Consider the following 27,433-nt stretch of genomic DNA (forward strand, 5'->3'; position numbering starts at 1 on the left):
TTAATAAAAGACCTTCGTTTTCTTCCTGTCCCCATTCAGTGCATGCTGAAACGATCCTAACGCTAATTCAATGTTAATTCTATCCTCGAATAATGAATATAAGCTGTAAGGATTCTGCCTAAAGTTCCTACATATCTCACTGCTCTATAGACAGGAACAGGCCTTGAAATTATTAAAATTGCCAGAAAAAGTTGTACTTTGATTTAAGTGAATTGGTCCTGTTTCTTAAGTCAGTTTTCAATGTGTTCTAATAGTCCACAGCACCTGGTTAAGCCCTCAAATGTACTAAAGCATCATTAAGAATGTGTGCCATTTAACAAATGGGATCTATGTGAAAGATTATTTTTAACTGTGGATGAGCAGAGTTGTTTTTTAACCAAATGAATGAATAAAGAAATTTGCATTTGAATAATCATTCCTGAATATGCAAGCTTTTTCTCATACTGAAGTAACTGATTGAATATTATCCACAAAATATACTTAAATTAAAATTTTAAACTCTGTTATTTAATTCCCTTTAGGCCCTCTTTAGTTATTCTCAGCCTCCTATACCTCAGTCAGATAAGAAGGACATATCTGCTGTAAAATTTGAATACCATTAAAATTCTAGATCTTTCTGTAAAATTATATTATCTATGACTCTGATGAGCAGGTAACATCTATATGAATTTTACTACCAATAAAAAGCATAAACCATTTTTGATTCTAATAAAATCTTCATTGGGAACCAAAAAAGTCCTAAACATAAAAGGACATTTTTCATTTTAAATCACCACCTAGGAGGGGCTGCATGATCATGATTTGAAAATGGCCAGAGACTTGAATTTCATTTTAATGCTACATCTTAAATTATCTATGCTGCTGTGATTGAAACTGAGAAGTGGATGAAATTGCATGACTGGGAAGAAGCATAAAGTCAGGAAAATGGTGTGAGCTTAGGCTTAGATGTAAGATCTAAGAAGGTGTATTGAATAATGAGAAAAACAGTCTGGCTGAAATAAAGGGATTATGATGGTAAGTATTGAGAGGCAGCTTTGGAAAAATAAATTAGGATCAAGTTGTAGAGAACTTGGAACTCCAGCTAATGGCCCTGATGGAAATGAGTAGATAGGACAGGTTTTCAAATAGGAGACTGAGAGAAAGAATTTAGAAGGAACGTGTTGCAAAGCAGATTGGAAGGGCATCAGCAAGAGAAGAATTAGAAGCAAAGAAAAGTATAAATGAACAGAATTTGAATAATTTAATATGAAATAAAAAGGAGAAAGGAATCGAAATTGATGGATTTTGAGGCTAGAAAAATAAGACAGTAGGTGACTGGGAGAAACAGATCCACGGGAGAAAGAAGATTGAAGATCAGTTTTGGAGGTTAGAATGGGAAAGGTGTGTGCATATATATTTTTCTTTGTAGGGAGAGATTTAAAAATTTGCCTTTACTAGTGTTGAAATTAGATATGAGATCATACAAATTAAAATATCAAGTAGATATTTCAAATATGCAATTCAATTTTCAGAGAAGGGCCAGGGAAAATTTAATTTTCTTTCTTCCCCTCTCCTCTGTCTAATCATTCTGGCTGTTCTGTGTGCACTTGATAAAGACATTAGGTACAAAACTGTAACATCTTGAATCCCTGCTCCATTAATATGAAATGACCTTGTTTATGCCCAGTAATATTCTTTGTTCTGAAATTAACTCTGATATTAATGTAACTACTTCTTCTTTTAAAAGATTAGTGTTACCAGGATTTATCTTTTTCCATCCCTTTCCTTTTAATTTATTGTGCCTTTATTTTTAATGTTTCTTTTTTAAGTTTGCATGTGGTTGGGTTTTACTTCTGTGTATTTTGTCTGACAATTTCTGCCTTTTAATTGGCATGTTTAGTCCACTTGCTATTAAAGTAATTCTTGAAATTTTATATTGTCAGTCTGTAATCTACCACTTTGATTTTTTTTCTATTTTCTCATCTATCTATTGCTTTTTTGTCTCTTTTTCATCCTTCCTTTGAATTATATTTTATGAATCCATTTTATCTCTTGTGTTGGCTTATTAGCTATAACCCTTAGCTATAACCCTTAGCTATAATTAGCTATAACCCTTTTTGTTGTTGATAATTTAGTGGTTGCTTAAGGTTGTAGAGTATACATTTTTAACATCATATTGTACCTTCTATATATACCATGTCACTTCAATTAGCATCGAAAAATTTCTAATAGTATACTTTCATTTTTCCCCTTTCAGGGATTATGATAATACTTTTGTATATGTTATAAACCTCAGATTCTATTGTCATTAGCTGTTTAGAAAAAGTTTTTTTTTAATAAATCTTTACTGGAGTATAATTGCTTCACAATACTCTGTTAGTTTCTGTTGTACACCAAAGTAAATCAGCCATATTCATACATATATCCCCATATCCCCTCCCTCTTGAGCTTCCTTCCCACCATCCCTATCCCACCTCTCAGGTCATCACAAAGAACCGAGCTGATCTCCCAGGGCTATGCTGCTGCTTCCTACTAGCTAACTATTTTACATTCGGTAGTGTATATATGTAGATGCTACTCTCATTTCACTCCAGCTTCCCCCTCCCGCCCTGTGTCCTCAAGTCCATTCTCTATGTCTGCATCTTTATTCCTGCCTTGCACCTAGGTTGATCAGTACCCTTTTTTTTTTTTTTAGATTTCATATATATGCGTTAGCATACAGTATTTGTTTTTCTCTTTCTGACTTACTTCACTCTGTATGACAGACTCTAGGTCCATCCACGTCTCTCAAATAACTCACTTTCACTTTTTTTATGGCTGAGTAATATTCCATTGTATATATGTACCACATCTTTTTCCATTCATCTGTTGATGGACCTTTAGGTTGGTTCCATGTCCTTCCTGGCTATTGTAAATAGTGCTGCAATGAGCATTGTAGTTCATGTCTCCTTTTGAATTATGGTTTTCTCAGGGTATATGCCCAGTAGTGGGATTGCTGGGTCATATGGTAGTTCTATTTTTGTTTTTTAAGGAACCTCCATACTGTTCTCCAGAGTGTCTGTGTCAATTTACATTCCCACCAATAGTACAAGAGGGCTCCCTTTTTGCCACACCCTTTCCAGCATTTATTGTTGCTAGATTTTCTGATAAGGGCCATTCTGACCGGTGCGATGTGATACCTCATTGTAGTTTTGATTTGCATTTCTCTAATAATTAGTGATGTTGAGCATCTTTTCCTGTGCCTCTTGGCCATCTATATGTCTTCCTTGGTGAAATGTCTATTTAGGTCTTCCACCCATTTTTTAATTGGAATTTTTTTTTGATATTGAGTTCCATGAGCTCTTTGTATATTTTGGAGATTAATCCTTTGTCTGTTGTTTCATTTGCAAATATTTTCTCCCATTCTGAGGGTTGTCTTTTTGTCTTGTTTGTGGTTTCCTTTGCTGTTCAAAAGCTTTTAAGTTTAACTAAGTTCCATTGTTTATTTATTTTTTTATTTCCATTACTCTAGGAGGTGGGTCAAAAAAGATCTTGCTGTGGTTTATGTCAAAGAGTGTTTTTCCTATGTTTTCCTACAAGAGTTTTATAGTGTCTGGTCTTACATTTAGGTCTTTAATCCTTTTGGAGTTTATTTTTGTGTATGGTGTTAGGTAGTGTTCTAATTTCATTGTTTTACATGTATGTCTAGTTTTCCCAGTTTTCTGGTGGCATCTTTAGGATTCTCTATGTATAGTATCATGTTATCTGCAAACTGACAGTTTTACTTCTTTTCCAATTTGTATTCCTTTTATTTCTTTTTCTTCTCTGATTGCCATGGATAAGACTTCCAAAACTATGTTGAATAAGAGTGGCAAGAGTGGACATACTTGTCTGGTTCCTGATCTTAGTGGAAATGCTTTCAGTTTTTCACCATTGTGTATGATGCTTGCTGTGGGTTTGTCATATATGGCCTTTATTATGTTGAGGTAGGTTCCCTCTATGCCCACTTTCTGAAGAGTTTTTATCATAAATCGGTGTTGAATTTTGTCAAAAGCTTTTTCTGAATCTATTGAGATGATAATGTGGTTTTTATTCCTTAATTTGCTAATGTTGTATATCACATTGATTGATTTGTATATATTAAAGAATCCTTGCATTCCTGGGAAAAATCCCACTTGATCATGGTGTATGATCCTTTTAATGTGTTGTTGGATTTTGTTTGCTAGTATTTTGTTGAGGATTTTTGCATCTATGTTCATCAGTGATATTGGTCTATAATTTTCTCTTTTTTTTTGATATCTTTTTCTGGTTTAGGTATCAGGGTGATGGTGGCTTCGTAGAATGAATTTGGGAGTGTTTCTCCCTCTACAATTCTTGGAAGAGTTTGAGAAGGATAGGATTTAGCTCTTCTCTAAATATTTAATAGAATTGGCCTGTGAAGCCACCTGGTCCTGGACTTTTATTTGTTGGAAGATTTTAAATTATGGTTTCAATTTCATTACTTGTGCTAGGTCTGTTTATATTTTCTATTTCTTCCTGGTTCAGTCTCAGAACATTGTGCTTTTCTAAGAATTTGTCCATTTCTTCATGGTTGTCCATTTTATTGGTACATAGTTGTTTGTAGTATTCTCTTATAATCCTTTGTATTTCTGCAGTGTCAGTTGTGATTTCTCCTTTTTCATTTCTAATTTTGTTGATTTGCGTCCTCTCCCTTTTTTTCTTGATGAGTCTGGCTAAAGGTTTATCAATTTTGTTTATCTTCTCAAAGAACCAGCTTTTAGTTTTATTAATCTTTGCTATTGTTTTCTTCATCTCTATTTCATTTATTTCTGCTCTGATCTTTGTGATTTCTTTCCTTCCACTGACTTTGGGTTTTCTTTGTTCTTCTTTCTCTAGTTGTTTTAAGTGTAGGGTTAGATTGTTTATTTGAGATTTTTCTTGTTTCTTGAGGTGAGATTGAATTGCTATAAACTTCCCTCTTTGAACTGCCTTTGCTGCATCCCATAGGTTTTGGGTCATTCTGTTTTCATTGTCATTTGTTTCCATGTATTTTTTTAATTTCTTCTTTGATTTCTTCAGTGATCTCTTGGTTATTTAGTAACGTATTGTTTAGCCTCCATGTGTTTGTGTTTTTTACATTTTTTTTCCCTGTAATTGATTTTCAATCTCATAGTGTTGTGGTCAGAAAAGATTCTTGATCTGATTTCAAGTTTCTTAACTGTCCTAAGGCTCGATTTGTGACCCAAGATGTGATCTATCCTAAGAATGTTCCATATGCACTTGAGAAGAAAGTGTAATCTGCTGTTTTTGGATGGAATGTCCTATAAATATCAATTAAATCTATCTGGTCTATTGTGTCATTTAAAGTTTATGTTTCCTTATTAACTTTCTGTTTGATGATCTGTCCATTGGTGTAAGTGAGGTGTTAAAGTCCCCCACTATTATTGTGTTACTGTCAATTTCGTCTTTTATAGCTGTTAGCAGTTGCCTTCTGTATTGAGGTGCTCCTATGTTGGGTGCATATATATTTATAATTGTTATGTCTTCTTCTTGGATTGATCCCTTGATCATTATGTAGTGTCCTTCCTTGTCTCTTGTAATGTTCTTTATTTTAAAATCTATTTTATCTGATATGAGTATTGTTACTCCAGCTTTCTTTTGATTTCCATTTGCATGGAATATCTTTTTCCATCCCCTCACTTTCAGTCTGCATGTGTCCCTAGGTCTGAAGTGGGTCTCTTGTAGATAGCATATTTATGGATCTTGTTTTTATATCCATTCAGCCAGTCTGTGTCTTTTGGTTGGGGCATTTAATCCATTTACTTTTAAGGTTATTATCAATATGTATGTTCCTATTACCATTTTCTTAATTGTTTTGGGTTTGTTTTTGTGGGTCTTTTTCTTCTCTTTTGATTCCTGCCTAGAGAAGTTTCTTTAGCATTTGTTGTAAAGCTGGTTTGGTGATGCTGAATTCTCTTAGCTTTTTCTCCTCTGAAAAGCTTTTGATTTCTCCATTGAATCTGAATGATTCAATGTGGGTAGAGTAACCTTTGTTGTAGGCTTTTCTCTTTCATCACTTTAAGTATATCCTGTCACTCCCTTCTGGCCTGCAGAGTTTCTGCTGAAAAATCAGCTGATTAACTTATGGGGATTCCTTTGTATGTTATTTTTTGTTTTTCCCTTGCTGCTTTTAATATTTTTTCTTTGAATTTAATTTTTGTTAGTTTGATTAATATGTGTCTTGGTGTGTTTTTCCTAGGGTTTATCCTGTATGGGACTCTTTGTGCTTCCTGGATTCAGGTGACTATTTCTTTTCCCATGTTAGGGAAGTTTTCATTTATAATCTCTTCAAATATTCAAAACGTCATCAAAAACATCTTCAGATTTTTTCTATCTTCTGGCCTTGATTGTTTATCATGGGAAATAATCCATCATTATTATCTTTGTTCCCTTGTATATAACATTTTTTTTTCTGGCTGTACTTAAGATTTTTTTTTTTTGTCATTGGTTTTCAAGAATCTGATTAGAATGTACCTTGGCATATTTTTGTTTTTCTTTTCATGTTTCTTTTGTTTGGAGTCTTGACTTTCTTGAATCTGTCCATTTATAATTTTCATCAAATTTGTAAAATTTGAGGACTTTATTTTAACAAATATATTTTTAAATTATTCTCCCCTCCTTTGGGGACTTAATTTGTGTGTAGATTAGGCTGCTTGAAGTTGTCCCACAACTTACTGATGCTCTGTTCATTATTTTATATCTTCTTCTTTCTGTATTTTCTGTTTGATAGTTTCTATTGTTATGTTGTCATGATAAGTAACTTAATTTTTGCAATATCTGATCTTCCCTTCATACTATCCAGTGGATTATTTAATCTCAATCATAGTTTCTATCTCTAGCAGTGAGATTTGGCCTTTTTAAAAAATATATCTTCTCTGTCCCTACTTAACATGTTTATTCATTCTTATAGTTTTTTGAATGTGTGAAATGCTGTTGTAATAATTGTGTTATGATGCTTGTCTAGTTTTTTTTTTTTTTTTCGGTATGTGGGCCTCTCACTGTTGTGGCCTCTCCTGTTGCAGAGCACAGGCTCCAGATGCGCAGGCTCAGCGGCCATGACTCACGGGCCTAGCCACTCCGTGGCATGTGGGATCTTCCCGGACCGGGGCATGAACCCGTGTCCCCTGCATCAGCAGGCGGACTCTCAACCACTGCGCCACGAGGGAAGCCCTTGTCTAGCTTTTGTTTCAGTTCTGAACTGGTTTTGATTGGTCAGTTTTTCTCCTCATTATGAGTCATAGTTTCCTGCTTCTTTCCATGATCGATAATTTTTTATTAGATGCAAAACTATTAATTTTGCCTGTTGAGTACAATTTTGCCTTGAATGCTGGGTATTTTTTAGTCATATAAATTTTCTTGAGATTTTTCTGAGAATTGTTTAAGTTATTTGTAAATAGTTAAAGCCTTTTGGGGCATGTTGTTCACATTCTTTAGGTGGGATAAGAGCAGTTATTAGTCTAGTACTCATTTCTCCCCACTACTGACAAAAGGTCCTTTTGGTGTACTGCCCAATTCTGCGTGAATTGTCAGGTTTTCCAGTCTGACTGGATAGCAAGCGTTATTTCTATACCATGTTAGCTTTAGGTGCTGTTTCTTCTGATCCATTGGGTGGTTCTTTACATGGCCTCTGGTAGTTTCTCACACAAGTGCTGAACAGCACTCATTAGTATTATAGAAGGATCCACTGCAGATTTTCAGAGTTCTCTCTCTGTTTAGCTTTAAACTTCTAAGTAATCTTCCCTGCTAAGCATAGCTGTCCTTGTCTCCCTGAGCTCTCAGTTCTGTCTCACCAACTCAGAGCATCCACTGGTCTCCCTTTGGTTTTCTCCTCCCTGGGACCACCTCTGGGGAACTTTCTCATAGACATATGCCCTGATAACTGCTAAGCTTATCTCATTTGCTCCTTATCTATGAGAAAAAGCTGTCTTTATTGCCTAATGCCCAGTGTACTGAATATAGTTATTCCATACATTTTGTCTGGTTATTTGTTCTTTTTTTTCAGGTGGATTTGTAAAATCATTGCATGATAACTCTATTTTATCTAGAATCAAAAGTCTTTTTGGTTTTAAGTAATAGAAATCCACAGAAGGAAACAATTAAAAATTGAATTCATATAGGAACACAGGATAGAACTTGGAACCGGACTTCCTGGGTTTAAATCTTGGCTCCATCAGTATAACATTTAGGCAGTTTTCTTGAATGTCTATGATCATTTAACTCGTGTAAAATAAGGGCTACACAAGTAACTACTTCACTAAGTTGATATGAGGATTAAAACTGTTAGTATATACGAATTGCTTGGAATACTACCTGTTTCATGGCAAACGTTCAATAAGTACTTGTTATTATCATTGTTAGTTGTAGTGGTAAGGAAGCTATTTTTATTATTATTACTAAGGGGAGAGTGCGTAATAAGGCCCTTTAGGAACTGGAGAGAGAAGATGGAAATGCATCAGTAACCAAGGTTACTCTCTTTCTTTCCAACAAGGGATGTCCCTCATCTTTCTTTCTCTCAATGTCTTCTTCATTCTCATCTCTCTCTCTCTATAAACCAACTTCCTCTGCTCCTTTTAGTGATTGTGTCTGAACACTCCTGACCTGAGTTGCTAAGTTTCTATATTAAGTTTCTATTAATGCCCAAAATTGACTAGCATCATTGAAAATGTTGCTGGAAAACTACACAGGGATGATGTAGTGGGAGAAGAATTCTCAGAAAAGGAATATTGAGAGCTAGAGGGGCTCCTAGTTTTATAGGAGCTATTGTCTCCTATAAAGACAAAGTTCTACTAACGATTGAAGAACACACTAGGGTCATTCATCTGAGTCTGTGTGTAAGGGGTTAGAGTACTCACCTTCCGAGATTTTGGTTTCCTTAAGATATGAGAACTCAGAGGTATATGATTTGAAGGTGGTAAAAGAACAAGGCTTAACAGGTGAATTGGGAATAATCTGGAAGCAAAGACCCCAGAGGTGGGAACCTGTGCTTTCTGTCTACTTAACAAATACCTCCTTCCTTTTTATTATTCAGTAAATCTAACTGCAAATGAATAGGTGTCATTGCAGTAAAGCTCTATTTCTAACTAGCTATGTAATTTTTCAAAGAGATGAGTGAATTTTATGACTAATAATTAATAAGTGGCAAAATTTAGCTATGAGTTTTTGAAATCATTTTTATGGAAAGAGATAAAATTTGCTTCCATTATTTGATTTAAAAATCCTGTTGATTTCTCTTTTCAAAGAGAAATGAGCTGTCTTCAGTTAACATTTAGAAAAGCAAATTCATTGAGGTCCTAAAGACATTAATATTGGTCTTCTCAGTGTTGTTTGTATTAGGTCTTATTTTTTTAAGAAAAAGTCTTTTTGGACAATTTACTTATAAGTACATACTGAAGTATTATTATAACCTTTCTGCAAAACAAAAAGCCTATAACAGATCAATTCAAATATTACTCTTTTAGTAGATTTAGTTATGGAAAAGGGAGTTCAGAAATATGACTGTTAGAAATAAATAGACAAAGAAAAAATGGCTGATTAAAGTTAGTAGGCTCTTGACTGACAGCTCTCTTGGTGGATGGGTTACTGCTTCCTCAGAAGAAGTTTTAGGCTAATTGTTGTTCATAATAAATTACTCATTCTACCAGAAATAATATTTTCTTCCCATAAGTAATACGTGAGTTTTTTCACCCAAGTAGTTCATCTGAATGTTTTTTTTTTCTACAAGTCATAGAGAAAAGAGTTCCCAGAAATCTAACTTCTTGTCTAGTAAAAGCTCTGATAAATTTTCTTTATCACATGTTGATGAAGAATATAATGTATTATGTAACACTGAAATTAAGTTCAGTTTCAAATGCAAGAGGAACTTATTAAGCAATCTATGGATGAATCCTTCTGTAAAGGCAACAAATTCTTAGGTCATTCAAACAAACTTTTTGATAGGCCAGACTGGGTAGCATACTAGGATGGCTTATAGGAAAAGACATAAAGTATTTGAAGAATCTGAAGGTTTTGTTGTCATTGTTTATTTATTTTGTTGCTCTTTTTGTTTCCATTTTTATATTTTAATTATTAATTTTTAAATCTGCCACATCATAGGAACCACAGTCAAAGCCATGGTCTAAGCTTGACTCACATAAACCTATGTTCACAAGGGTTTTATAAAATTACACATTAAAGTATTCAAATATTTGTGCTTCTATATTTTCCAAATCAGAGAGACTGATTTCTAACCAAGCAATACTGAAAGTGATATCCTAAATCAACTTACAAGATAAGAAAGGAAAGCATGAATACTATTATGCAAATGATCTTATATAAAGGTTTTCAGAGTTATGCCGTGTAGAGAAGAAAATATGCGATATAGAAGAAAGGGGAAGACCCAAAAAGTTTTGGCTCATCTAATTTCAAGTCTAATTGTTTGCTAATATTTCTTTTCTGATTGGATATCAATAATCACTCTTTTAATCATCTGTTTGGTAAATTTGTGTTTCTAGGGTTTTGTTGTTGTTTTTGCTATTTTTAAGCAAATAATTGTTTCTTTTCATGACAATGTAAGTTCCCTGAAGGCAAAGCTGTTTTGGCTACTGTTGTACCTCTTCAGTCAAGAACAATATCTGACTTATAGTAGATTTTCAATAAAATATTTGTTACTGGGTTGAATTGTAACAGGGAAGAGCTAAATTGGACTCCATGTTCAATCTGTTTCTTTGACTTTAGCTTTTGCTTTTCGTTGCTTTTGTTACTATAATCATACATAATGGCCTGCCTCAGGGAATCCTGCCCCTCTGCCTGAATGTTAAACTAAAGTGCATAGCTCACAGAGAGACAATCTGACCCTGCCCTCCTTTGAATGGCTGCAAGAAGGAAGAAATTAACACATCCCCTCACCAGAGGCCAATCATTCCAGGAGATGGTTTGCAAGACTGATGGCCCCTTTACATCCTCACTGCCTCTCCCTTCCTGATTCTATAAAAGGAACTGGCATCCAGTCCCTGATAAGATGGTTTTTCAGAGACACTAGTCTGCCATCTTCTCTGTCTGCCAGCTTTCCGAATAAAGTCGTATTCCTTGCCTCAACACCTCATTTCCAATTCATTGGCCTGTCGTGCGGCAAGCAGAGTGAGCTAGGACTTGGTAACAGAATGACTTCACACTTCTTGGAAAATCAAGGAAACAGACTCCCTACTACAGTTCCCAGAAAAAGCAGGGAAAGGAGGAGAGAGAATTACTACCAAGCTCATAAATGTATTGAGTATAGAGAAATCTATGTGATGTGCATTTGTATATCCATGACATAAAAACCTCCAGGAAAAAAGCATGTAGTTCTGAACGTAGAAGATAATCAATAACTATTATTGATGGATTTCCCTCTAATAAGTCATGTCCAAAGATGAAACATACAGAGTATTTTGAGTGCTTTCCTTTTTTACAGTATAAGCTCCAAAAGACCAATTCAAGGGCTAGATCCCTCATACCCTTCTTCTTCATAGGTTTCTCAAGAGAACAAAACAATCCAGGGACTAGGAGTTTCACACTGCGTTTTGAAGCTGATTGGTATGGAATTTCACAGCTTTTACAGGAATAAAGATTACTTTGAGCATTCCCTATGAGGAAATAAGGCTTATATTTTCTTTTTGCATGACTGTCAGCACAGTTTTTACAAAAATAAAATGTTTAAAAATTACTTATTGACTGAATGAATGCTAATAGTAATTGTACAGTAAACCTCACCATAATAGACTAGGGGAGAGAATAGAGAGATACATCCTTCACTGTCATAGATAATCCAAGTGTCACTTCTATTTGGCTTGTGGTTATCAATTTTTAACCATCATTTAAATATAAATAAGCCTAAATTTTGAGGCAACTGGACATAATAGAAACAGATCAACCATCACTATCCTTCATTGACTGATGTACAATATCTTGAAAATCATTTTTCCTCTTTTTTAAAAAAATATACATTTTCAGGAGGAAGGGTTTTTCTGGCTCCTAATTACTTCCTGTTGGCTAGAAGCAGAAGTTGGAACTATTTCTGAAGACTCAGTTATGCACTAGGTGATATCAACACATTGAAGATTTTGAGTAACATCAGCAACCAATACAGTGCTCTTTCTCCTATAGCCAGGATTCAAAAGTCAGAAAATCTAAAAAGTAGAAGAGGAGTGGCTCTTCTCACTATTATCTATATTGATGCTCTAGTAAAAGGTTTATTTTCTCTCCCTGAAACTTTAGGATCTGCATGTCTAAGATAGCTTCCAGTAGAGAAAATATCAGTGGCTTTTTAAAATTAGATTTGAGACTGCCACAAGATACCTAGGACTTTTCATGCCAGGGAATAAAGAAGCAATAAAGGGGGTTACTGTACTAGTGGTGACCATTGATTTTTATTTCCTTATGGATAATTTGTTTCTCCTACACAATAATGATAAGAAGGAATATGTGTGTAATGCAAAAATCCCCTGGGGTGTTTCTTAGTACTCTCATGTCCATGATTAAAGAAAAACTATATAACACAATTCAAGCAGATCTAATGGTGGTCCATACACTTCAAGAAGGAAGGTTTGGATCACTCTCCATCAGGCAAGGAACAATGACAAACCAAGGTTTTTTGCCTGAGTAAGGCAAAAAATATTGAAAAGAGGCAGTTGTGAATATCAGCTAGGACTGTGGAATCAGTTGTACAAAAAAGGACTATAATATCTATGAATGTTTCTTACTTATTCTAACCTAGATAAACTTATGCATATATTAAGCAGTTTTTTCCTCTTCCTCTTCTTCATTTCTCTGTCATCTATCATTAGATGTGTTAATAATAATTACTCTTAGGTCTCACAATTAAAATTACAAAATATCAAAAGGGGAGTATTTCTCAGCTAGATAAAAAATGAATGTCACCCACAAATAAAGAGACTTTGTGTCCTTTTGGGTAGAGATAGTTGGCATATCTTCAATTATACAAAGGAGAGTTGTAAAAGTTAGCAGAAGTGTGCTTTACTATTGTCTTTATTTGAATGTTAAGTATCGATAAAGGAGACATATATATGGATATAAGTTGACAAAAGGTGGATTTGTATTACATCAACTTAGCTAAGCTGAGATTCCATTTTCCAGAGTTCCTTTCCCTGCATTGTTCACTTTTAGTGTGGGCCACAAAAAGAGATGTTTCATACAAGATTAGGGAGGTAGAAGGGCAGCAGTCTTTGTGTAACTTGCAAGAGGTCAGTGAAGGCGCAAGGAGCTGTTGAAGCTCATGCAATGTGCTCATCGTCTGCTGGTTCCCCTTGTTGGTATTGGGTAGTAGCTGGGCCTGCAGTGACTTCAAATCATGGCACATTTTCTTCTCTAGCTTCTCCAACTCCTGGCCCGGGTATGAGTTTAGTTAGGTGAGAAGGAGTGCTAGCATGTTCCGTTAAAACTATCATCTTTGAGTTTGGAGACTTGGAGTAGTGAAACAAGTTGTAACTTATCTTCATGGATTCTAGCTCAGAGATGGTTTCCAGCCCATCCTCACAGGTTCCAATTTGTTCTTTTTTCCTACATTTCACAGCTGTCCAAGAAGTAAAGTAGAAACCCATTTAAAAATGTAACAGAGTTTTTGAATGTCTTATGGGACTGAAGCAACAAAATGTAGAATTTGAGACACCCCCCCCAGGGGGTCCATCGTAGGAAGAAGAGTTCTGTTAAGCACCATAGGTTCTCTGTTGAAACTTCTGGAGTTGGATGAACCAGAGGTAGACAGAGCTTACAAAACTGAAGCCTAGACTTAAGTCAGCTCAGTTCCTAACTGAATTACCATGATGTTACCCAACTCTAAGTGCCTACTAGAAGATAAGGTAAACTATCCGTGGAGGAAAATCACATTATTCAGATTCTTAGAAATTTTTATACACAAGGTTCAATGTTCAATCAAGAATTATGAGCCTTATCAAAACTAAGAACAAAAACTAAGAAAAAAGCAGATGATAGAAACAGATTCACAGATGACCCAGTTACTGGAGCTATAGCATAGATTTAAAAATGTGACTATTATTTAAGAAAATAGATTATAAGAGAGAGCATTTCACAGTTAAGAAAAACCTATTATCTATAAAAAAAATCAAATGGAAATTCTGCAACAGGAAACAATACCATAATTAAAAATTAAGACTCCAGTGAGGAATTCAGCAGAAAGTTGAGCACAGTAAGAGGGGTTTAATAAGCAGGATTATAGGACAAAGTAAAATGCCCAGGTGGAAGTTTGAGTAACTAAGAGGACAGAAAATACTGAAAAGAGTAAAGAGAACTTTCAGACATGGTGACAACTTCTAACGTGTATTTTGGAGTCAAAAAATTATAGGTCAGAAGTAGAATTTGAAAAATAATAGTTCTGGGAGAATTTTTTTTCCAAACTGATTACAACCATCAAGCCATAAATTCAAAGGATCCTGCTCATAGTCACGTGTGGAATAGATTATGAAAGCAGGGAGACCAATTTTTTTTCTATTATAAAGGTCTAGGTGACAAGTTATGGGGCTAGGTGGTTGCAATAATGTAAAGGTGGTGGAAAGTAGGGTGGACCTCGATATATTTCAAAGGAGAGAAGGAAAGATGTGCCGATAGATTAGGGCATTAGGTTTAGAGAAGAGGATGACAGCAGACTGAGCAAACAGAACAACTGAACTGTTTTTACTGAGATGGGGGCAATTGCAGGGTGACAATTTGGAGTTGGAAAGGATATGAAGAATTTGTTACAAGATAGTCACAGATACTCGGTAGGAACTCTATTAAGAATAGGCAGCGGGCTTCCCTGGTGGCGCAGTGGTTGAGAGTACGCCTGCTGATGCAGGGGACGTGGGTTCGTGCCCCAGTCTGGGAAGATCCCACATGCCGCGGAGCGGCTAGGCCCGTGAGCCATGGCTGCTGAGCCTGCACGTCCGGAGCCTGTGCTTCGCAACGGGAGAGGCCACAACAGTGAGAGGCCCGCAAACCGCCCCCCCCCAAAAAAAGTGGAATAGGCAGCACTAATCAAAACCACTAGCAGCACAATACCTATAATGAATAAAGTTTCAATCATAACCGTATTGAATAAAGTTTCAAGAACCTGTGGTCATAAAAAATAATCAAATAGAGCGTTCAAAACTATATTCTAAGGTAATGAATTAGAAGCTAGCTAACTGAAAAAAACCACAATTCCCCATCTTCTGGAAGTCTGTAAGTTTTTAATTGTGTTTGTTTAAAAATGTCATTGATTCTCACTTGCTCTTAGCTGGTCAGAGAATTTAACTGGTTGAAATTTATCTGGTAATAGAATTCTACAGAGAAAATTATTTACCCTCATCATTACTATATTATTTTATTGTCTTCTGACATCGACAGTGGATGGGAAATCTGTTACTAATCCAATTGACATTTCTTTGCTGGGAATCTTTTTTGTTTATTCTATTTGCATTTATTGCTTTGCAATTTTATTGAAATGTGCCCTTGTTGGGCAAGTTTTATTTTTCTGCTTTGGGGTTGGAATAATTCTTAAATTTGTTCTCAATTCTTGAAAATTCTTAGTCATTACCTTAACCCAATTCTCTATGTTCTCTCTTTAGAAATGTTGTTAGCTACATCTTGCAATATTCCATTCTAGCCACCAAAACTCTTGGACATTTTATTATATCTTATAGTTTTTAAAAATCACTTGGTTATCCAATTCATAAATTCTCTCTCATGTTTCTCTTGTTGATATCTAATCCATTTATTATTTTTGTATTTTAGTAACTATATGTTTTTATTTCTATCTAAATCTTTTGGCTTAAAGTCAATTATTTTCTGTTCTAGAGATGTTAGTCCTTTCATTTGTTATATCTAGTGACTCTTACAGGTTTTTTGCTGCTTATATGGTTTTAATTTTCGATCATCTTCTGGGGTGGGGGTGATTATGATTTGATATAGCTAGTACTTGAGAAGCGGACCCACTGGAGTTGTCTAGGTGTCAAACTTGGATGACATACAGTATGGAAGAATGCCTATTTAATTTATGGCACTTAAAAGAAAAACAGTTTTGTCATCATTTGTGCATGAGTGTGTGTGTGTGTGTATAAAAATAAAAGTGACAGAGACAAACAGATAGAAAAACAGAAGGTAGTAAATGTGTGCATAGAATTTGATGGTGAGTGGATACTGGCTACATTCACCAGGAAATGAACATTAGATTTGGATGTATTAAAATTGAGATTTTTATAGTATATTCATAGGAAGTCTAATGGACTTTCAGAATGAAAGTCAAGAACTGTGCTGTCCAATACAATACCTACTAGCCACAAATGGCTATTTAAATTTAAAATTTGTTTTTTCAGTTGCACTAGCCACCTTTCAAGTACTCAGTAGCCATAAGTGGCTAATGGCTATTTTTCAGCATTTAAATAGTATTTCCATCATTTTAGAGAGTTCTGTTGAATATAAAATTAAGGATAGAGTTCAGGAGAAGATATTTAAAATAAGATATTGACAAAGATGTACTTGGGCTATAGGAAAATGAATAAACTTGGAGTACAGCAAAAGAAAAGAAGAGAGTAAAGAACAAAACTTCAGTGAATGTCTATTTTATATGAGACAGAAAAAGGTCCTTTGTAAAATTATTAAAAAACAATATGTATATTCATTATTCCTATTACTTATGCTTAAAGGTTGCTAGAGGTAGAGGATTCAGGAGGAGAGGAAATCAATAGCTTATCAATATAAATCCAAAGAAAATAGACTTGCAATAATAAAAAATTGAATCAAGTTAAATTGTTGTTTTTAGAAGTCTAATTTGAAAACTTTAAATTCTGTGCTTTTATTAAGGATATTCAGAATAGACTCTGAACCCTCCTTTGACTAAAAAAAAAAAATCCTGAAATTGAACAGGGAAGAGGGGTCTGTCTATGCTTTCACATTCTTCCTTTTCTTCTCTGCAATGTCAATAGAGATTTGAGACAAAATCCTCTATAGATCTTGGTTTTAATCTAGTGATTAAGAAACTATGTCTTAGAGGCTACAACAAGGCAGCAAGGTTGATTTTTATTTTTCAGTGAGATAATTCTTAGATTCGCAACTATTTTTTTATTGTGTGGTTATAAAAACACCAATATGGATTTAAACATTTAACTTAAAAACTAATATTTTATAAGAAATTTTTAAATGGTTTATAGTTCATCAGATGATAGTTTTTTGCTTTATTAAGGCATGTAAAGATGGTCCAAAAGTGTATGTGTGTGGTGTGTGTGCTGCTTTAGTTAGGAATAAATTTGTATTGCTAAACCATACTTTAAAAATAGATACACAAAACCTAGGAATTATAAACAGAATGGAAATTAAAATAGTTGTTAGTTCTGATGCCAAGATGAGCAATAGATATGGTCTCAATGGAATTTTTTGTTTTTTTCTTCTCTTTCTATTCATCATCAGTGTTAAATATACAAATTGTTTTGTTGTTATTGTTGTTTTGATTGCCAAATTGTCATTTAATTCTTTTTTTTCCTTCATTCCATTATTTTGATGCTGATTCAAGTGTTTTCGTTTTGTTTTGTTTTGTTTTTAAGGGAATGCATCCTAATCTCCTGGACCCTTATATAAAGTTCATGACAAGTCTTTCCATTTGGTAACTGAGGCTGCCTAAATCCTGTACCAGATGTGGTATGGTTATTGCTGTCAACCCCATCCATATATAGCTCAGCTGAAATATTCATGCCCTATAAACTGTCATATTCCCTTAAGATCAACTGTCTCAAAGTGTACATTCACATTTTATATGTGGCCTAATGATCCACTTATCTCGACTGCCCATTGAGTCTTGAGCTAAAATAAAGAGAATGTAAAATACTCTCCAACTACTCATTCATTTTTTATATGGAAATAGAGCTCTATTTTAAATGAGTGGAACATATACTTCATATAGTTCTCATGATGCGAACAAAAATTGAAACATAAAATCCTTTGATAATTTTTGAAGGGACCTTCATATTTCTTTATTCTAACTTCTGATTTTCCTTTATATGTAATTAAGTTAAATTCATCCCAATTTTTTAGGGTTTGTGGTGATAACATATGGCTCTGTGATCATAGCCTTTAACTTCTAGCCTGAGAGAGATTTAGGCTTCTCCTTTGGTGACAGATGTAAGGCTGAGAGCACAGCTGTGTGGTTCATGTTCTCAACAGACATATGAATTTCTACAAGTGGCTTTTTCCATTACAGGACACTTTCATGAATTCTTGACTCCTCTGAAATTCAGTTTGATGAAGCTAGGCTTAATATTACTAAATTTATTTTCAATTATGATGTTTACTTAATGAATCTCTCCAACACATTTTTATAGCCAGTATTTGACATAGCCTGCACTTCTTTAAAGGAAACATAGCTCTATTCACAGATATTAGCTTTTAAGTTTATCTTAACCAAAGTTTGAATGGAAATAATATTAATTTCTACAATGTTCAAAATGTACAAGAGAGTGATAGGGAAATTCCACTGTGGACAATTAGAAATACAGCATCTTTTTTTAGCAGAAGAACTAAGTACTTTGTCAACTCTTAGGTAACAAAATAGTAAAGGATTTAGATCCCTCCAACACTGTTCCTGAAAATATTCCCTCCTAACCCATAAAAATGATATGCTTCATTCCATTTCTCTGCATATCCCTACTTACCATTAACTAAAATAATTGAAATTTCTAGGTTTTCCAAATAGTGTGTACCATTTATTAACCAAGTGACTTTAAGCAATCCTTATCCAAAAAACAAGCATAATTATACCCAACCTGAAGAACTGTAGTTGAGAGGATTAAAAGCAACAAGTTTATAAGCCACTTAACAAAATCCCTAAGGCTATGAAGAGGACCACAGTAAGTACCATCTCTCTTTCCTCACCACTAACACTCCCATTTCAGGGCAGATATAAAGTTGTGCATAATGTAATAGGAAACATGAAAAAGCTGCTTTCCTGAACTACATGGCTCATGTCAGCTCACTGAAGTGTAAAGTCATCCCCTGGTCACTGATGGATTGTAGCCTCCTTGATGATAGACACAGTGGCTAACTCATTTTGCAGTCAGGAACCGCCTCCTGGCACAGAGCCTTACACAAATAAGGTTAATAAAACATGTTCTTATAATTAATGAAAGTAAATGCTCACGTTTAGAATAGTAATTTATATGTTTAAAATTGTAATAACAAGCAAGGCTACAGATAAACACATGAAACAAGGGCTTCTCTTCAACCAGAATGATTGTCTTAAATTTCTTTCTCTAGTTCGTCTTCTTGACAGCCTCTCGAGTGTCATCTGAGACACACTCATTGTGCAAAAGCTTTAGGACTGAGAAAGTAAGCAGGGCACAGCTTCCTCCAATACTTCCCACAGCACCCTCACCTGAACCTGGGCAGAGTACATGATCTTTCTAACCTCAGGACTTCAAATAACCATTAATGATTGTTTGCATCTGTTTCATGTCCTGAAGGGTCAAAATTGAGTTTCATGTGATGTATCTACAGATTCTTATCTGCACCATTTCTGTACCAATTTCATCATCTTTAAGATGAAGACAATTGCCACCATTAGCTTCCATCCAGTTATAATATCTATGAGCCCTCAAGGGAATCCCCCAAATATACCTTCAGTCTGGTTAGGTGCTTGTTTAAATTGGAATGTACCTTTTTATCCAGAGCAATCTTTATAAGGCATTGATCATGGAATAGAAGCAACTGAAGCCATTCTTGGGCTAAATTTTAGCTTAATAATTCAGCTGTTATTTGTTTATCTTAAGGGCCTCTGTTCAGTTTTCTCCAGAGAAACAGAACTCATAGGAGTTCTGTTATATGTATTTATAAATCCTAATGCAAGGGCAGGAGAAGACTAATGTGTCAGCTCAAGCAGTCAGGCAGGAAGCGAATGAACCTTCCCTTCCTCTCTTTTTTGTTCTATTCAGGCCCATCCGTATTGGGGAGGAAAATCTACTGAATCCACTGATTCCAAAGCTAATCTCATCTGAAAATACCCAGAAATCATATTTGATTGGAGCACCCCATGGTTCAGTGAAGTTTACACATAGAATTAACCTTTACAACTATTAAGACTCCATACTCCCGGATACCGGATCATGTTTTATTGGTAGCTCCATCCAAGAACACAAAATCAAATTAGTGGAAATTGGACCAGATCCCTTAATATATTTTCTCAGTTATTCTTTAATAAGGAATTAAATCAGCTAGTACATAGTTCAAGATCACATAACACTTTGTGAGACTATGTGAACTACAAAATCTTTCAAAAGACACTTTCTTACCCATGCAGAGACCAGATACTTTAAATGGGAAGATAAATCATATGTCCTTAAAATACCTAGTGGAAAGTGCTAGAACAGGGGATATTGCTACATTCTTGATTATCCTACCTAATGAAAACAAATAGAGAGAGGATTGCATAAATCACTCCTGTTGTAAACATTTTCTAGTCTCTGAAATGTCAAACAGAATGTCTTATTTTTAAATTTTATTAAACTCATTCTGTGATTGATGGTAGTAACTCAAGTATAATCCTCAGAAAATATTATCTTTCTCTCCTCTTGGGCATGGAGAAACTGATCAGCTTGTGACTATTTAATAAGAGCTAATCTTTATGTTAATTACATGAATTTTGCTGACAGCCACATCTTCAGAAGTTAGTGAAGAGGCAGGGGTCAGGGACATGCTACAGGAAGAGATGCCAGAAATATATTTTAACAGGGGGGCTTTCCTTCTAACTAGTTAGTCCCAGTGTAAGTTTCTAAGTTTTCTGCTATACTATATATATGTTGTAGATAAAAATCCTTTTTACTTCCCTTAGACTTTATCATCATTGTCTTCTTGACAGTTTGACAGCTGCAACCCTCCTTAATTTCTCATTTAAAAAAAAGCCAGAAAATTTTCCTCTATGTCTTTTTGCCACCTGTATTGATTTTGTACATGAGTAGCCAGGTAAGAATGAACTTTCATCTGCTCATCTGACATGATAGTCTGCGAATTCAAATACAGTTTATCTCCCTGCAAATAATAGAGTCTCTAAGAGAAAAGTGCAATATCTCTTAACCTCTTCAACAGGAAGGCATCTCTCCTAATTTTTGGACCATTTGTTTCATTTCTCAAATATGCATTGAGTACCTTCTCAATACCAGGCATAGAAGTAGGCAATGGAACTACAGAGTTGAATATGCATGGTATGGTCTCATACTCAAGGATTTAAAATTTTATCTTATGGGCTATGAGGAGTTCACTGAAAGTGCTCTTTATGAAATTTTAAAATAAATTAAATAAGTTAGATAGAAATGTGAATACTAAATTGGAGTTTGGGCTGGGAGCAGTGCTAAAGGCTGATTGTCAAGGCAGCAGACTAATGAATAGTCCAGGGAAAAAATAACTAGGCCTGAACAGAGGCAGTAGACTGGGAGATAGAAAAGAGTTATTAAATTTGAGACATATTTCAGAGTTGAGTCAACCGGAATTCAGCGATTTCTTGAATATAACGAATATTGATTATGAGTTCGTAAAATTCTGCCTAGGTTTTCGAGAGTAAACAAATATGATGCATTCAAGGACAATAGACCAATTAATTAGCAATCATATGAAAAACAAGTTTAGCCTTTTATTGATTGTTAGCAGTTTGCAGTGGTTTCATATAAAAGTTTTCTTTCCAAGAATCTGCTAACAGGAGCTGAAATCTTTACTATTTTTCCCAGCCTCTATGAATATTTAGGAGGAATTTATATATTGGGGTAAAGTATTTTTGCATGGGAGACATAATGTGCAGAGATGAGGGTAGCTGGAATCATTACCACTAACTATAGACAAAAAGTGAGTTGAATCCAAAGGATGGAACCCAGAATATGAAGTGCAGTAGGCAAATATTGGGACAGACAACAGGCAAGAGGGTTAGAAATGGCTGCTAAAACATCTGACTAAACTACATTTTTTAATAAGACTGTTCCGAATATAACTACCTCTCTAAGAAGTTAATGTTCTAGTTAACATGTGGACTTTGACAACAAATAAGCTAACAGGTATTTTTTAAAATCATTAAGTTTTCAACTAATTTTGGTGGTAGATATTTTTGGAAATCTAGTGCGATCTGTGTGGGGAGGTGACTTTCTCAGTGGCCATTTTTTCTCTGTATGCAATATATGTTTATTTTTATTATTCACGAGGTAACGTTAATAAAAACCACCTTTCAAGAGATGGGTTTATCTGATGGTTTTGCTGACACGGATTTAAAAGGGGATTGATTTTGTGGGATGGACTGGCTAAATACCTTTCATTGCTCCCCGTCTCCCACGTTTTAATGTGTTGTCAGATCAACTGCAGAAAGGAAATATGAGCTACTTCCACAAGAATTTTAACTTGGATAAATAACAGTGGTTAATACATAAAAACAAACTGACATTCATTACAGAACCCCACACTTATTTATGATTTTTGGCTTTAGTTCAAAAAGCACATGACTCACTCCTGAGAAGATTCTGTCTCCTCTAAACTGCAGCTCTTATCTTTACCTGGTGTAGGAGGAATTGTCTATGCTTCAATTCATTGCAAAATGTGCAACTCTCTCCCATTAACATCTGTTTGAGTCTCTCCTTGCCTGTACTCCAAGTGGAAGTCAGTTTGGAGAATTCGCAGTTATACGGTGGCTCCCTGTTACCTGCATTTGCTTCGAGAGTAAGTTCTAAGGTTTCAGAATCGTCCGAGCTGGCTCTGGCCATGCTTCGTGCCTCTCATCCCCTGTAGCATCACATATTCTTGCTTTTAAACGGTTGGCTTAATATAAACAGTGTTAACTACTGTGATTGCAAAGAATGAAAAAAACAGAACTTGACTTTCTTCTATTCTGTCACTCTTTGTCACCATTTGGAAAGAGGATTTGTGTTTAAGATTTACAACAGTGAAACAGAGTGCAAATTGTGAAGTATAATATTTTTAAGGTGTAAATTTAAATTAGTATGTGAATATTTACTGAATTTCAATATTGTTAATGTTGAGATTTGTTCTTTAAAGTTTTTTTAATTGTTTATTTTAAAACTAAAAACACACATCAAGAAGACAGAAACTGTAATGATAAATTAAGTATTAAAACCACCAATATATAGGTAGTTTTTCCCTTTATTTAAACACATTCATGTAATTAAAAATTATTATCCACTACTCTTTTCCTTTTTATATTGTAGTATTTTATTTTTATTTCATTACTGGGATGATTATGTCCAAATTTAATAAATGAGAATTTCCACACACACACACACACACACACACACACACACACACACACGCACAATATGACACCTTGGCATAGTGATCATTTAAAATGAAGGAATTTGAGAAATGACAGGTACAGAAGGGACTCTCTGACCTTCCCCCTCTCCCCTGAAGCGGGTCATAAGACTCTCTTGTGAGAGATACCCAGAGGAAAGAAGCCTACTTATCTCTGAAGATAGAGACATGCTGAGAGGAATCGGAATGAACGGCACTTGGCAAGTTTCCCCCAGTTTATTACCCTTAGTTCATGCCCTTTCATTCTATCACATTTTTTCATGACTCCCCACTTTTCATCAAACCTAACATAAAAATGCTCAGGTTTAACCATTTCTTTGGGTCTTCATTTCCTTATGAGGTCCCCTGTGTCACATAAAACTTCTATTAAATAAATTTGCGTGCCAATCCAGTAAAGAGAACCTAGGAGAACAATAGGAAAAATGATGTTTTCCTCACCCCTACCTCATACTTAGAGTCTGGAAAAGCTATTGCTTTGACCAGTAGATTGAAGCAGGAGTAATGGCATGCCATTTCTGAGATGGGGCCACACATTTCCATTCTCTCTATTCAATCCTGTCTATGACGTCATGAAAAGCTTGGGCTAGACTGATAGTGAAGGTGAGACCACATGGAGCATGGATGGGAAATCCATGCCAAGGTCATCCTAAATTAGCAAGCCCTCAGTGGCTCTGCAAAGTACCCACAGACAAATGAATAAGTTTAACCAAGGTAAGATAAGCCTAGACCAGATCAGTAGCATCACCCAGTTAACATATTGACTCATAAAAAATAATAAATATTGTCAAATACCACTGAGGTTTTCTGGTAGATTGTTACACAGCATTGTTGGTAAAAGATAGCTCGTAAAGAAACTTAATAATAGATCCTAAATATCACACAAGTCCCATGACAGTGTGGGCCTTAAAAAAGTTGACTTTACATTTTGTCTTGTGCATTACTAACCCTGTTGCTAAGGTCTAAAACTTCATCCTTCCTCTATTTTATTTATCTTTAAAAGTCTCATACTAAATAAGGGGGTGGTGTATGGAGAGCCCAACATATAATGAGAGTCACTGTTTGGACTCAAGGATCTCTTGCCTCAGGAGAATGCCATGGCCTTTGTTGAAGCATTTGCTTTCTGGTCTCCAAGGCTTTAGTGTCACTGCTTATGCCCTGCTTTCTCTATTTTCCCTTCAAAATATTTATTCTGATGGATTATTTTATAGCCATCAACTTTCTAACAAATTACTATTAGCTAAATTTAGCCCAGGGAAGCCCAGAGGCACTTTCTAAACTTTCTTGTTTATTCTACACGAATCGCACCTAGAACGCCCCAAATATTATTGAATTTATAATTCATATGTGCAAATGCAAACATGACATATTTTAAAATTTGGATTTAAATTATCTTTATTATATTTTCAAGCTAATATGGTTGAGAGATATGCCTTTATATTTTTACTTCTACACAATATGTAACATATTATGTCATTTGCTAGTTAAAACATTAAGCACAAGTGTACATTCTCCTTTCAGAATAAGGAAAGCTTACCCTCTCAAAAGCTATGACTTAAATGATTCTGAGATACTCTATTTCTTATCATATGTTTATCCTTAAGTGTTCTATAAATGGAAAAATACCACTTGTATACAGAATGATAGGATTTCTCCCTTTAATACAGCAATGGATATTTTTTTGGACGTGGATTTTTATATACCATGTGGGTACTCAATTTATTCTACTGGGCATTGTTAGATTTAACTTTTGGTTATAGGAATACCATCACTGTCATCTTGGTGGTAAAATCTCCTCTCTCTATACCACAGAGGAGTTGAAGGTTAAAGGGATAGGTGTTATCATGTCTCTAATTGGTTTTTCACCCACAGGTCAATTTTCCTAACCTCAGTAGTCTAAATCAGAGTGTATGTCAAAGCCCATCTGATGATTGCTGTGCAAAAAGGAAATAGAAGTCCATAAAACTACCGTGACGCAATGCAAATATAATATACTGTTTATTGGGGGAAAATTTACAAGTAGAGAAGTAGCAGGGCACAGGTAATCCCCCAAGCTTTAATCATACAACAGAGATATGTGTTTAGACTGATACTATTTGAACTGGACGTACCATGAAAAAGGTTCCAGTAAAGGGACCTTACCTCCATAACTGTAGATACTTAGAGCAAAAGAAGATTAAGAAACATATAAGAAATTAAGTAATAATAGACTTCCCAGGATAGGAAATAGCGTTATGAGAAAGAAAGAAGACTTTCTTGATCAGCTTGTTCATCCATTACCTAAATAAACCACCTCCCTGATAAACTCAGGATAGGGGAAGAAAACTAGCCTCTAACACCATCTGGATTACTCTCTTTTCAATGACTATGGGATAAAGTTCCCCTGTCATTTTGAAAATATGCCTTGGCCATCTCACATGAAGTTATAAAAGCACATTACTTAAGATTTTAGGTAACTGCCCCGAGAGTAGTTAGAGATCTGTGTTCTAAAGTATTGAAATTGGGTGAGGGGGATAAGATGAAAGGTAATAAGGAGGAAGAAATTAAGCAATGGGCTTATGGTTCGCTTCTCTCTTCTTACTGGACAGGTGCTCCTGGAAAAGAAAAAAGAAAGCAGATAATCCAATCAAATCTCTGAGTATGCTGACAACAAAAAATGTTGTTTGCTAGAAATAAGGTACTCATCTCTGGAATATTTATAGCAGCATGTCCTTGTTTGAGGATTGCTTATGGTAAATAATTCTAGAGTTTATGGCTTTATGAGGAATGGCTTCCTAGAAAAACATTATGTAAGGTGCACAACTCCATGAGTATAAAAATGGCAACGCTTCATAATTTAATTCCTCCCTAAAGTGTGAGGTAATTCACACATGTCAATTACTTCATCTATCACTGAGCCAAACAGTGTGAGTCCAATATAGAAAAGGAAAAAATGGGAAGCCACACTCATTGTGTCAGACCTCTCCCTGGGTCTGTGCCTTTCGATTGCTTAGAAACTATTAGTAAAATTGATCCTGGGTAAGATCTACAATTCATGTGAGTCTATTTTTATAATTTGATCCTTTGTCCTGGCTCAAGTTGGAAACAGAATAAGGTATTTTATCTCCTATTCTATTTCACAAATAGGAAAGCTTTCTTTCAGGTTGCTTAGATCTTCAGAATGTGTGGGCCCTTGATTCCTAATGACCCCCATTCTTCCTCTCATCCCTCAAAGGGAACACTTTAAAGTGTTACATTTTTCTCATCTTGGGAAAATATAATTTATATACTTAGAATCATAGTATATCAATCCTTATATCTATCCAAGTGTCTTGTCTAATCAGCAGCCCAAGGCATGAAATACACTAATGATTTTATTCTCTAGACAGCTTTCCTCTGTGGTGAGGATGAATGAGTTCTCAGCTGTGAGTCTGCTGGTTCCACTTCGGAGGGAGAAGAAACTCTGTGGGTATGTGTGTGTACCCAGGGGCATGCTTAAGGAACAAGAGGCTTTCATTCCAGGCTGTGGCTGGTTTCCTTTGAAATCAAACACAGATTGTTACCAAAAGGATCAGTTTCCTTCTAAAAACTTCCTATTTAATCTAAATGAGAAATTCGTTTATTTTAAACACTACTTCAAAAAACTGGTTTTTTTTAAAAATAATATACTTGATCTTTTTATTTCCTAAGAAGATACGTATCCCCTCCTTTCCTTGGGTTTCATAAAAAGTGTGCTTTACATAAACTAAAATGAAAGGTCACTAGATCCAAAGTAATTTTCTTCAATCTGTAGATTCCTATCCTGTACATAGGAGAGGAGGCTGAAGTATTCCAGCTCTCTTCGTTCTCCAAGTTTGTGAGACCTTGGGTAAAGGAAATCGGTTTCTCTACTTACAAAACTTCTGACACCAAATGTGTGGGTTTTCCACACTAAGCAACTCTCCACTTCTCTGCAGACACTAATTGGGTATCCTACAGCTTAATTTCTGACTATCTGGAGTTTACACAGATGTCACAGGTTAAGTACTCAGTTGCACAAGACGGCCCCCACTTCAGATGCCAACTCCAAGTAGTGAGTTCTTAGATTACTCACACTTCTTTCTGATTTGGCTACAAATCAGGAGTTCCTACGACCTACACCTCATAT

This window comes from Orcinus orca, chromosome 4 (assembly GCF_937001465.1).
Source record: "Orcinus orca chromosome 4, mOrcOrc1.1, whole genome shotgun sequence".
Taxonomy (NCBI): Eukaryota; Metazoa; Chordata; class Mammalia; order Artiodactyla; family Delphinidae; genus Orcinus; species Orcinus orca.